Consider the following 14,670-nt stretch of genomic DNA (forward strand, 5'->3'; position numbering starts at 1 on the left):
TATATATATATATATATATATATATATATATATATATATATATATATTCCGCCCCCCCACAAGGTCTGAGGGACAGTGGACCGGCCCCCTGCTGAAAAAGTTTGCTGACCCCTGATATAGCCCATACAATTCAACTAACAGTAGATTATACCCTTCCTCAGAGTCCACTGCTGATATTACTGCTGCTGATAGTATGTGTGGTATTTGCTATTAAAACATTTATATCATGCCTTTCCCATTCAAAATGTTCCAGATCAAATCAGGTAAAAACCAAGCAACACAGCAGGTTATCAGGAGCATAATATTCAGCAGCGAGATTTAGGAACCAGTCACAACACAAGCTTGCGGGAATAAAAATGTTTTGGTTTACATCTAAAGGCTACAAGAGAAGAGGGTGGTTCTGATTTCACAGGACAAGGAGTTCCACAGCCTGGGAAAGTGGACAGACAGGAACTTATGGGAGGGGGACGGTGCTGTAAGTAACATGGTGCCAAGCTGTTTATGGCTTTAAAAAGATCATATCCAGGGCTTTGAACTGAGCTTGGAAATAAACTGGAAGTGTAGGTAGAAAAAACGAGTCACATGCTTCATATAAAACAGATTATTGTTATTATGTAATTTATGTTTAAGTTTGGAATTAATAAAATATGGGTTGTTGTTTTTTTTAAAAAAAAGAAAAAAAGAACTCTTAGAACTCTTGCTTCCAAATTTTGGACTAGCTTATGTTTCCAAACACTTTTTAAAGGCAGCTGCTTGTAAAGACTGTTAACAGTACAGTAATCCAATTCTTGAAGCAACTATGGCATGCTTGATTACAGTTAGGTCTCACTTCGTGAACAACGGCTGCAGCTGGCCCACCAGCCTAAGTTGGGCAATAGCACTCCTAGTCACAGTGGCCACCTGGCCATCCAGAAACAAAGCTGGATCCAGGAGCATTTTCAAGTTGTGGGCTCAATTCTTCAGAAGCAGTGAAACCATACCCAAACCAAACTGTATCCCCATCCCCAGGAAAAGTAGTCTTGGGACTTAGCACCATTCATAAAGATAAAGCACTTTATCTGTGACACCACATGGCGCTGTAGAGTCCCATTTTTCACCAACGGGATTTCCCTGTATGAAGTTTAAAAAGGGAAAGGTACCCCTGACCGTTAGGGTCCAGTCGCGGACGACTCTGGGGTTGCGGCGTTTATCTCGCTCTATAGGCCAAGGGAACCGGCGTTAGTCCGCAGACAGCTTCCAGGTCATGTGACCAGCATGACTAAGCCGCTTCAGGCGAACCAGAGCAGCCCACGGAAATGCCGTTTACCTTCCTGCCAGAGCGGTACCTATTTATCTACTTGTACTTTGATGTGCTTTCGAACTGCTAGGTGGGCAGGAGTTTACAAGGCGTTTAACTGAATCACATTTTTTATGCATCTAGATCCAGCCTCGCTCACCTGAAGCATCTGTTTTGCCCTGATTAAGTCTCAGTTTGCTAGCTCACATCCAGTCCACTACCAATTCTAATCACCATTGCAAGACCTTGGCTGCCTTTCTTGAATATGTATGAAATGAGATGTAAAAGTTGGGTGCTGATGGTTGCACCGCACTTCAAAATCCCTAGACAATCCCCTCCTCCCAGCAATTTCTTATAGGTGCACAGGAGACAAGATGGAATATTGTGGGGTGTTATAGCTCAGATATTATGGTGCCAATAAATAGACCCTCCAGCGTCACCGTCTCAAAAGTGTCTCCAAAGGAAAGACCAAGTCTATACAAAACAGAACCTCTCACCAAGTCCCATTGTGCCCAGACAGTCCAGAAGGATACCACTAGTTATTAGTTTCAAAAGCTGCCGACAGGTGCTGCAGAACCAACAGGGACTTCATCCAGTTCATTGTGTGGCTCATTCACAAGTTCCACTAAGATCTCCATTCCAAGACCAAGTTAGAATGTGGCTGGGCCAAAAGTTCTCAGAGGGGCATTTTAGCTAAATCAGGACCTACCCACCCCCACCTGTTTTGCAGCTGTGGTGCTTTGCCTAGTAGCCAGTGGCTGTTGCAGCTCAAGCAGCATGGTGATCATTATTTGGAATGTGGAAGCAAAATTACCTGGTGGCTGCAGCACCCTTACTGGTAAAGCAGGGACTGCTATTCCCTCCCTTCCTCCACCCCTGAATGTTCGTTCCTTATTACATGGGACAATACTTTTGGAATTGGTACCACTGTGGCGGGAGGGTAAATGGCATTTCCATACGCTCTGGTTTCCGTCACGATGTTCCGTTGAGCCAGAAGTGGTTTAGTCATGCTAGCCACATGACCCGGAAAGCTGTATGTGGACAAATGCTGGCTCCCTCGCCTGAAAGCAAGATGAGCGCTGCAAACCCATAGTCACCTTTGACTGGACTTAACGATCCAGGGGTCCTTTACCTGTCATTGTAGTTATTTGCCGCATCGTGCTGAATAACCCCTTCCTAAATCAGACTGGCCATATCTGTTACTCCCTGCTCCCTTTAGCCTGTAGTCTATAGTTTGGCTCAAGAATTTAAGGAATGTCTTCAAAAACAGCCAGTCATAAAATCAGGGTTCTAATATCTTGCACATCAGAGGTTTGCCCTCTGCGGGTTGGAAGGCGACTGGAACAGTGAAGGATGGAGGAGATATAGTTTATTTCCCCCCCCCCCCAACGTGTGGAAAGGTTGCAAGATATTTGAACTTCTGAAGAAGACTCTGCTATTCTAGCATTCCATAAATAAGTACTTAATATTCATAGTTCAGCTCAGGAAAAAAAAACCAAATCCAAAACATAAAAGACAAGCTGGAATTAACTAAAGAGGATTTAAAAATTAAATAATCCATAATCCTTCTGTACTCTGAATTCATATTATACAGAACACTGTGTTCTTACATTCTTGTCTATGGCTTTAAAACACACAGTGCATGGAGGTTTTATTATAACAATCTTCTCCTGCAGGAACTTAAATGTCACCCCCAAGGTGTAAAATAAAACAGCTTTATTCTTTGGGTCAGCTTAGCAGTCAATACAGCTTTATTTAAAAAAAGCAACCTCCTCATATTTCTTATGCAAGACACTAACTAGTCTAAACATAACAATTGCTTCTCCTCTCCCCCCCCCCAACATGAAGAAGAAGGATCAATTTACAAAAATGTAATGTGATGCTGGTCATTGATAATACCTGCTTTGATCTATACAATTTTTTAGAAGCTCTATAAAGTAACCCTCGTGCTCTCAACATACTAGTCCCCAAGATAAAGTGCTCAGGTGATCTCAGAAAAAAGGTTTCTTTGGATGAAAACTTTTGTATGTCTTGTTTATATTATGTTTCATGCTATATGTAAACATTTCCGTGTTTATTTGAGGGTCTGTTATTCCAGTTGTATTTTACATTGAGTCTATGACAGGTATAAACAAATAAATCTGACCTGCCTTGATATATCACTTCATCCAAGTAAATAACGTATAATAGAAAATATGAACATAACTCATCTTTATCTACCAGAATTAGTGGCTGCAAGATCCACAGCTCTGCACTCTAAGTTTTCCTATTGAGTTTCAAAGACTGCAGAAACTAAAATATTCACATACTTTGAACAAGCTTCCTGACTCCACATGTTTTTTCACATGTTAGAATGCTCCTTGAGTTTGATGGTGTATTTTAAACATCCATCAATTTAATTTTACTTGATGTAGAAGAAAGAGGAATCTGAGAAACATTAACAAGGAAGAACAGTCAGGGACTATGTGGGGGGGAGAGGCCTTCAACATGTGGCAGGAACAATATGCCTGGCAATTTCCCAGTTGTACTCCTGGGACAAAACTTGAAGATGTTCTGTATTCTGAAACATTTTAGAGTACTTTTCTCCACATCAAATCCCAAGAGTGCCATTCATTTAGTAATTAAGTCAAAACACAGTAGCAGAGCTATCATCACCAACATTACTACAATTCAATCTTGGGTTTAAGAGATTTTCAGAAGCATGAGTTGGCTTTACAGCGTTATTTTAAAACAACACTTTTTAAAAGTATGTTAGTCATCATTCTAAGAAGAAGAAATTTCGTAAGAGACTTATTCGGTGTTTCAACTTCAAGCATCTGGGAAGGCGGAAAGGAGAAACAAACCCACCCCTAGGGTGTTCGCATCAACCAACTGGCTGATGTCTTCCTTCTAGACAGGTGGGTCAGAAGCTATGCAGGCCTGCTTCAAAGGGAAAACAGATCCGCAGGTGTATATACTGGGGCATATGACCCAGCATGCACTGTCCACTAGAATTCAGTGACTCAAGAGTCAAACTCCATGTGACAATACATTGTGTGAACATTTTCTCCAGGGCTGGATTGCAGGAAGCTACCATCCAGTTTGGAAGACTGTACTTTCCTTGCGGCTGCTTCTATTATCTAATACCATGCACAAAATGAGGGTTGGGAATCTTAAACCTAGGGGTCAAATGCAGCCCTTCAGATATCTTTATCTGGCCACACCCTCTCTTTCCAGGCCACACCTCTCACTAGTTCTGCTTCACACTCTCAAGTGCTTTAGACTGGCTGCAATGTTTCTTTAAACTGAAATAACGCCTCTTGGTTGTTTCCATGGAGAGGAATGTAGATGTGTGTGTGGAAACTTGTGACTGTTGTATGGGTGGACTGTAGCCCACTCACAACCATTACCCTGTCCACCTTTTTCTCAGGCTTCACGCTGGATGGCTGTCAAGAAAGAATGCAGCCTTTAGCCTGAAAAAGCTTCCCAACTCTTGGAAGCACAAAGCACTCGTGCCATTAGCATTTGATGGAGAACGTCCCCAGAACATGTTGCATGAGCAATTGTCAGGTCTCATTTAGGTTCCAGGTGCTCCAGATCTAGAACCAGAATGGGGTATACATCCAAATGGGCCAGAAACAGGTATAAAGGGTGTTCAGAACAGTCAGGGATTGGGCTTCAAGGTAGCAACAGAGGATCAAGAGAGGCACAGGCCAATGCGTTGTCAAAAACCAAGCAGGGGTCAAGATCCAACAGAGGAGGAGCTTAGGTAGTTTGCTGCACAGTCCGAGATGGTTACTTAGCTTTCAAAGTGGAAACTCAAACTCAGTATTATTATTGTTTCTGCTTATATTTTGCATATAAATATGGAATGATTTCTATTGTATAGCTATTGGAGAATTTGTATAGCATTCTGTGGTTTAAAGCAAATGGCTTGTGTTTGCTTTCTTTAAATATTAATAACATTCTTCTTTAAAGAAAAACAAGCCTAATTGTAGAATTCATGGCAGGCAAGAAGTCGGAAATTTAGATTTGCATTAGCACAGTTACCCTGTGGAAAGGACTGTTTCATTTCCCCATCACTCAGTGTTAAGGGAACTGGGAAGATAACAGTACATAAAGAACGAGTTTCTGCCTCAAGCACAGTCCCTACTCTGGCTTACTGCATCCCTTCCAGTTCAGGTGTTGACAGCATGTTCCCCTCCTACATGATGAGTGTGCGATACTGATGGTATTGTTTATATATGGCCAGTTTCTTCAAGATAATAAATCAAGGTGAGCAAATAAGTCTTGCGTTTGATTCTGCACAGCAAAATTATTTTGCCCTTGGGTTTACCCTTTGATTGTATAAACAAAAGTTCAAGGATGGAAGCAAATCAAAGTGTGTTAATTTTGGGTTAAGCAACAGAAAGGATTGATTTCACCAGCTTCCAGCTGGTCTAGCTACATACAAAGGATTTAAAGCAGATAAAACTTTTCACAGAAGTGCTTCTTTATTTTGTAATATCAAAACTGTTTAAATTAGCTGAGGCAATTAATGCCACATACACACTATCGTATGATAAATCTCTTAATGTAGATTACAATCTCCACCTTCATCCAAAAGCATACACTCTGCGAGCATGGAAGGTTAAAAGATGTTAAGGGGAAAGTAATCGGCACTGAGAGATTTTTCAGTTGCGTATTTTCAGTATTTGGGCATTCTGATGCAAAGAAAGATCAGTAAAGCAACTCTGCTTTGATCCTTGTACATTTTCCAATGCAATGAAAGACACATGCAAAAAAGACATGGTTTTATATGCATAACAAACCAGCAGAGGGTGCTATTTGATATTTATCAGAACATGAATAAAAAGCAGCAGCAAGGCCTGTTTAGAATGAAAGCAACTCTAAAATGCACTCCCTCTAAAATGCAAACCACATCCTTTCAAAAGACAATTGTTCTGGCCTGTATACGGCAAGTAATACTATAATTAGATACAGTACACCGGAACAATGATGGGCAACCATTTTAAAGCAGGATTGCATTAATAAGCAAGAGATGGTGAAAAGGCAATTCTAAAAATGAAAGAGTTGTGATTCTGTCATTTGGAATTGCGTAGCTTCCCTTTAAATGTTTTTCATAGCAGCAGACACAGAGGAAACGCAATGCTGAGGTCACATTTTCCTTTAGTTTTTAAAAGCAGCCACTAGCATTCTCAAAGGAATGTATAAACACCATACCAAGAGCTGCACATACTTGGGGACTTCTCAAAAAGAAAAAGAAAAGCAACTGAGGAGGCCACACTCTCACAAATGAAAAATCTGAGATTTCAGAACAATGGAGCAGTAGTGAAGGGACCTGAATATACAAAAACTTCCAGAATCAGTCATTAAATTCCACCACTTTGATTAAGCCATTTACCATTAAGAAAAAGCGGACATGTTCATAACTGAATGAGCCCTGAGGACTCTTGGTCCTGCACTCTCCCCTTCTTATGTGGCGATTCCTGACTTCTGATCCTGTTCAGTGACAACTCAGTTTCTGCTTGCACACAGAGCAATGAATCGGCACACTTCATAGAATCATAGAATTGGAAGAGACCAAAAGGGCCATCCAAGTCCAACCCCCTGCCAAGCAGGAAACACCATCAAAGCATTCCTGACAGATGGCTGTCAAGCCTCCGCTTAAAGACCTCCAAATAAGGAGACTCCACCACACTCCTTGGCAGCAAGTTCCACTGCCGAACAGCTCTTACTGTCAGGAAGTTCTTCCTAATGTTTAGGTGGAATCTTCTTTCTTGTAGCTTGAATCCATTGCTCCGTGCCCGCTCCTCTGGAGCAGCAGAAAACAACCTTTCACCCTCTTCTATATGACATCCTTTTATATATTTGAACATGACTATCATATCACCCCTTAACCTTCAATTCATCAAAAGGAAGTATCGGAAATCAGGCACAGCCATATAAAATGATGAGGGGTGCAGGCAAAGAGGGACTATGCAAGCACAGCTTAGAGTTACGTTTGAACAGACCCAAACACCACCTATCACCGTAATCAATCTTTGTGGACTCCTGAAATTAGGAATGTAAAGACAAAATCCATCTTTCAAGACTCCTCAAGAGAAAAGGCATGACAGAGTCTCAGTGATGCACTATGAAGTGCAACAGTTTTCAGTGGGAGACTTTAAATAGGGAACTTTCGGCCCTTCAGGTTTTGTCCGAAATACCATCACCCCCTGACCATTAATGGACTATGCTTCTTTGGGCTCATGGAGTTGTAATTCAGCAATATCTGGAGCGCCAAAGGTTCCCTAAAGTTAAAGGGATCCCTAAGCATTAGGTACAGTCGTGACCGACTCTGGGATTGCAGCGCTTATCTCGCTCTATTGGCCAAGGGAGCCGGTGTACAGCTTCCAGGTCATGTGGCCAGCATGACAAAGCCGCTTCTGGCGAACCAGAGCAGCACACGGAAACGCCGATTACCTTCCCGCTGTAGCGGTACCTATTTATCTACTTGCACTTTGACGTGCTTTCAAACTGCTAGGTTGGCAGGAGCTGGGAGCGAGCAACGGGAGTTCACCCCATCACGGGGATTCGAACCGCCAACCTTCTGATCGGCAAGCCCTAAAAACACCCTTAACTCAATGTTTTGTCAATACATTACAAAATACAATACAAAAGTCAATAGCCTGATTTGCACACCACAGTAATCCAAACTATGGGTTACCAGGTAGATAGCATGAATGTTCAGGTTCCCAAAAAGGAGCTTGCAGCTGCCTTGCTCTTTTTTTTTTTTTTACTCCTGCTCCATGCTGAGCTCTGGTTTGGCTTAACTTGTCAGCGGAACCCTGACGCATGGTTAAGCTCTCTCCTCAATTAACCATGAGTTGGAGCCAATGAGCAAAGTAGCTGAGAAATCCTCTCTGGGAATCTGCATGGTGCCTAACAGTGACTTGTGAAACAGATCAATGAGACTTAGAAGTACAGTGGTACCTCCACTTACCAACTTAATTTGTTCCGGAGGTCTGTTCTTAATCTGAAACTGTTCTTAACTAGAGGTGTGCTTTCGCTAATGGGGCCTCTTGCTGCCGCTGTGCCGCCAGCACACGATTTCGTTCTCATCCTGGGGCAAAGTTCTCAACTCGAGGTAACTCTTCCAGGTTAGCCGAGTTTGTAACCTGAAGCGTTTGTAACCTGAGGTGTTTGTAACTCGAGGTACCACTATATTGTACTTAACTTTGACTTAATTAACAATGGGGCTTACTTCTGAACTCAGGCATAGAACTGCACTGAAACATTAAAGATTCAAATTAGGATTAATATAACTTTACCAACATGGTGAACTGGTCATGTGATACATGTTTGCTTGTGCATAGGAATTAGTGCAAATAGGGTGCAGACATTCTATCTGGTACAAAGAATGGGAGTTTTATCAAGTGGTAAGGTTTCTCCACATTTTTCACTTAGAAAATAAGCTGCCTGTTATTTCAGAGGAGACACTGAATGTGAAAGGTGTTCTATAAAGTACAGTCGTACCTTGGCTGTTGAACGGAATCTGTTCCGGAAGTCCGTTCGACTTCCGAAAACGTTCGGCAACCAAGGCATATCAGATGTTCGGGTTCCAAAGAACGTTCACAAACTAGAACACTCACTTCCGGGATTGCGACATTTGGGAGCCAAAACGTTCGAGTCACAAGGAGTTCAGGATCCAATGTACGACTGTACTTATGGTAGCTTTATAGCTAGAGCAGTCTTTTTAGGGACCGCTCAGCTTCCCTGCTTTTTCCTCATGATTTTCAAACAAGGATTCAGGTTCTGGCTAGGCAGACAACAAGTTTTACAACTTCTCCACAACTTCTTTTTCTAAAGAAAATCTGGCAGCTTGTTTACTTCAGACTGCTTGACAGGTACTACTTTTCGAAGAGTACACAAGAGTATATTATTTAATGTTTTAGAAATGTTTCTAGGTTCTTGTCGTCAAGTCATGTAACATTAAATGCAATGTAAATATAGTCTGAAACTCCTGGTGTCCCTTCCTTGGAAGATGAGTTGGGTAGCTACAAGAGAAAGTCTTCTCTGTGGCATCCTAGTTGTGAAATACCCTCCCCAAAGAGGCTCTTTTATGATATCTTTCAGGTGCCAACTTAAATACTATTATTTTCGTTGGTTTTTTTTCATGCGTGATATACATAGTATTTTTGCTATTTTGCTGTAGCTGGCTCAATTTCTATCCTACTTTTTCCTTTTTTTTACAAGTTGTTAATTTAAATGGGTTTTTTAATTGGATATCATTTGATTTTGTTGTAAGCCGTCCTAAAGGCCTTGCAGTAGAAAAGGAGGGGTTTGGATTTTTAAAAAATTCTATTTTATGGCAACACTTAATAATGTAGATGCAAATATTTTGTAGATGAAATTCAGCAAGGTTCAGAGACTTTGCCTTTTCCCGGACTGTGAAAGTATATCCTCGTAAATTTAACTACATGCACATGAGCAGTCCCTAATTGACAAAAAGGCTGTTAAGCCATGGAAACCTACCGGTAAGTGCTAAAGGAAATATTTGCAGGGATAGGAACCCATAACACCCTGCCCGTTATGTGGGCTAGATCTCTCACATCCTGTTTGATTGCAACACAGACCAGTTCTCCTATAAAAGCAGGAACAATTTTATCTTACCCATGTGGGAAGAAAGGAAGAGTGAACACAACATCTTCCAAGACAGCAAATGGACTTTGCCTTCCAACCAAGCCCAGAATATTGCATACATTTTAGCCGGAAGAGTTGGCCAAAAAGTAAGGTTCAGTTTTGACTGAAGGCACATGCATGTCTAAAAAAGAATATCCAAAAGCTCTTCTTTTCAGAGGTCTGATGCAGAAATAATTCTGCCAATAACGATGAGCTATTGGTGCAACTAGGTGCAATATTAAGTTGGGTGGGGGAGACAGCATCAGGATTGTAGGAATTGGACAGAGAGTTTAACTCATTTTCTCCCTTCTAAAAATCCACATACACACACCCTGGTCATCAGGACCACAGTGGGTAGAGGGGTGCAGTGAGCCTTGATGCAGCTTTCCCTCTCCCAGCTGCTACTCACATTTCTAAAAACATGTTCAGGAATTGTGCCTTCTCTGGTTCGGCCTAAAAGAAAAGCAGGCATGAACTCACACACTCCTTTCCCCTCTGCATTATGAATTCCCTCCCTCTTAACAGCAGTCCACTGAAGTCTGCAAACCCATTTGAATGGCTGGTTTTAAACTATTCTACTTTAAATTATTATTCTTCAGGAATAATTGTGCATCATGCTATAAGTGCAGGCAATGTAACTGTCCAACGTTTTGACTTCACCCCAAAGGCACACTCCTCCATAGTCTCTCCCGAGACAGACGGATGCAAACAATGAACTCAAAGTGAGCGAGTTAAAATACTACATAAATAAGATGGCATCTTACCCAAATTAATATAGGTTTTTAAAAGACAAACATTATATTGAACTCGTAAAATATATACCGGTAAGATGAGACTCCAACGTTGCACCAGTGAACCTCATGGAACTTGCCTTTCTCCTCCTTCGCCGACCCCCATGTCCCCAAATCTGCTCCAGAAGGTCCCCCAACCCTCTGGAACATATTTTTGGGATGCATGAAGGTTGCAGGGGAGGAGCAGAAGCAGGGTAGGTGCAGTTTGCACAAGTAGAGGTATGTGGTGCAAATGGAACATTGCAACCAATCTCTAGTATTTTATTATGGCCTAAATAGAACAGAGTCAGGCATACTAAAACTCATTGCTTTAAATGGGTTTAACAAGCTGGATTTAAGCCAATAAAATTAAGAGAAATAACACTAAGGGTGATTTTAAAAAACACAAATTAACAAGAGGTTGGGGGAAATCAAATGTAATGCACTTTCTCTTGGGTGCACACATCCAAAAGAGAGAGCACGCACGCAAGAGAGAGAGAGAAATAGCACGAGTTGGACTTGTCAATACTGGTAACTCAAGGGTGTTGGGATCTGATTTCATCACAGCTATAAATTCTTGTTGACAAGGCCAACTTTTCAAAAGCCAGCAGCTTTTTTCCACGAAACCTCACCTAATTCAAGTGGGACACTAAAATACAGGTTTTAAATTTTGTGCTTCCCTTTCATCTTGACTAGAAAATACCACTTTTATGTATCAAAACTACATAATTGAATTTTAATACTTTCAATATAAGTGACATTTGCAAAAGTATGCTGAAGTAGTTTGTTGAGAAGCACTACATGTTCAAAAGAAATAAAAACTTCTTTATTTCTTATAATAAGTGGTTGCTTAACAGAAATTGGATGAATGAAAATCCAGGACTATGTTATGTATAGGGTAATCACTAAGAATTATGCAATCTTGTTAAACAGGGTCCTTGACCCTGGTTGAAAATGTGAACATGAGACAAAGGAAATCCGAAGTTGTTGGTTTTTATAAGTGCTTAAGATACAAGAAGACTCCAATAAAGTCAATAAAGAAAATTGATATATGTATCCAAAAAAGTTTCATAGTTAGGAAAAAGTAACCAGGGGAGTGAAAGTATATTATTGTTAGTGCTAGCCAAAATAAAATCCACCAACAGTGGAAAAAAATAGATTAAAAAGGACATAACAGCAAGTGGTTATCCCAACCAAACTTCAGCCTGGTGCTTTACAATATAATAAAGTACCAAGGCAAAATAATACTTTAAAACTTAAAAAAAAATCAGCTGATAACATTCATACAATCGTGCATCTATGCCTACAGTTTAATTTTTTTAAAAAAAACTGTAAAAAATATATAAAATACTATTTTTGAAAAGTCACCTACAGTTTCTTCTATGCATCCTTTCTCCAGTTTCACAATATTTTAATATGTATTGGATACTTCCTATCATCAAAACGAATTTATTAATCAGGCAACCAAACAGGTTGCAGCCAAACAGAAACATATGAGCATAAATTATACATAAGAATTATACAGGGAGGAAATATGCATAAAAAACCCAGAATCTTAGATCCTGAGGGAGGCCACATGGCCTTGTCTAAGTTGAGTTGCATTCACCGTGAATTTAGCCAGACAACAGATATTTAATCTTATCCCTATCTTGGTGGGTAGCAACCACTACTAAAGATTGCTTAAAATATTTTTGCCTGTATGTTTCCTGCCATTTGCAGAACATCAAATAGAGTAGGGTGTACTCTACTAAAGGACACAAAAGTGCAGACCTCTGGGGATTTTCTTAAATCCCCCAAAAATTATACTTCATAGTCTGAAAATATGCAGAGTTGTGGGCACTTTGCAGAGAAAATGTGAATTTAGCTCAGATAAGTATTTCTCTTCCCCATGGTGTGATGATTTCAAGGTGGGGAAAGTGCTGGAAAATCTGTATAAAGTAATTGCATCCCTTCGTGTTCTGCAACAGATTTTTGGAAGAGTGCTTTAATATTTTGTCGGCTAAGTGGGATTTCGGCAGTGAAAAGGGCCTCTGGATCAAATCCATATTTCCTCGATAATAGTTTACTGTTAGCTAGCTAGGTGTTTGGGGAGGATAAATGAGAGTGCTCTACCATACATTATTTTACCAGTTTATTTACCAAATATCTCTGTTTAAAAAATAAGAAGATAGTCCATGAAATTGGCATTAATCCTGCTCCCCCCCCACAGGTATGCTGTGGGTGTTCCTGGTGGGAGACCCTGTAAAGCACAACTGTACTTTACCCTGTAAAGTACAGAGACCCTGTAAAGCACAACTGTACTTGGAAGAACTGTTTGGACTCTGAAATGCCCCCAGACTTCTGCCCCATATATCAACCTTAGCAGAAAAAGCTTTTAGAGCTGGCAGCCCAAGATTCCCCGCTCTTCACTTTGGCAAATTTCAATACCCACTGCATTGAACTTTGGGCATTCAGTTTATTTTCCTGCCAATGACTGTTCCATAGGCCATTTTGGGCAAACAAACCCCCAGATAATTAAATCTATTAGACCTCTCCAAGGGATGACTGTCTAATTGCCATTTGTGTTTACCTGTTCTATCACCAAGCACCATTACTTTGGGCTCAGATTAGTTGACACATAACTGTTCCTTATTACTTACTTCCTTTCATTGAGAAAATTCCCCAAGGCTAGATCATTTGGAATAACCAAAACTACTTCATGTCTCTGCAGATAGAACACACTTGGCAAAGTTCACCAGATACTGAGGTCCCAGGCCTGGTGGAGTCAAAGTGATGTTAGTGTGCTGGAATGAGTTGCGCATAGCTGATAAAAAGGAAGCCTGTAGTCACACCTTATTTAGTAAGATATGTACACAGACATTTGCTTGTTGCTACAAACAAAAGCTTTCAGGAGGTGTTATCACAAAGTTGAATTGCCTTTTCCCTCCCTTCCTATATCATATTACGTTCAGCTTAGAAAATAAATGTAAATCAATTCATCTTAAGAATGGAAACAGCGTCTTGAAACCATCTGTAAAACTACAAAGGGTTCAGTCCACTGAGCAATGATGCTTTGCAGAGTTTGCATGGTATCAGAGCTTAAAGCAATGGGCCAAATATGACACTGAACCACCATGTTTCCCCAAAATAGCAATCAATATTTTAATATGTAAAGGTCCTACTCTCTGACGTCGGACACATTCTGTGTAGCAGTAACAAGTTCAACTATGTTCTCCAACTAATGGTGTGAAGGTAGGGAAGAAAACATTCAGTATCAGGTAAGCTCATCCAGATGATGTCCTGGTTCATACATCATGTTGAGTCAATTCACGGCTTAGCATGGTGAGCATGTGGGCTCTGGGAGGGATGAACTCAGCTACTTTGCTCTTGGTTAATTGTTCTGCAGCTAAGTTGAGCAAAACCATTGCTTAGCTTAGTGTGTCACCCGGGCTCATGGTCTAGCAATCCCCAGACAAACCATGAGATGTAGCCAAGGTTTGTCTCATGGTTTACAGCTCACAGTTTGTTCAAAGGAGCTAAACCATGTACCTGTGTTCAGGCAGCCCACCAAGCCAAGGTCAGTGCAGCACAACACAGCAGAATCACTGGGCAGGAGCCATGCACTCTCCTCTACAGGACCCCTACATTCATGCTATGCCAGCAGTGGGGAGCTGCAGGCCAGGGGACAAATTACAGCCCCCCAGGTATCTCCATCTGGCCCTCAGGAACCTCCCCAGGCTCCTCAAGTGCTTTTGCTTGGCTGGAATATGCCCTTGAGCTATGAAAATGCCTCTTGCTTGCCAGGATGAAACATGGAAAGGCATGTTTATGCACAGAAACCTCTGCCTTTTTGTGTGTGTGGCCTTCTATACAAAGTAAGAATCACACCTATTGCTCCACCCACTTTGGTCTCTAACCCCACTCACCATCTGTATGCTGTTTCCCCAAAGGTTGGAAATGTGGCCAACCGTAGTTTGGCTTAGCATGATGTGTGAACCAGGT

At 41.1% G+C, this 14,670-nt stretch overlaps 1 protein-coding gene across 6 annotated transcripts in view; it reads right to left on the minus strand.

The window, feature by feature from the left end:
- Nucleotides 1-14,670, minus strand: part of TANC1 (tetratricopeptide repeat, ankyrin repeat and coiled-coil containing 1) — a 134,554-nt gene that overhangs the window by 51,437 nt on the left and 68,447 nt on the right. The gene's annotated exons all lie outside the window — the stretch shown is intronic.

Source organism: Zootoca vivipara, chromosome 1 (assembly GCF_965207765.1).
Source record: "Zootoca vivipara chromosome 1, rZooViv2.hap1.1, whole genome shotgun sequence".
NCBI lineage: Eukaryota > Metazoa > Chordata > Lepidosauria > Squamata > Lacertidae > Zootoca > Zootoca vivipara.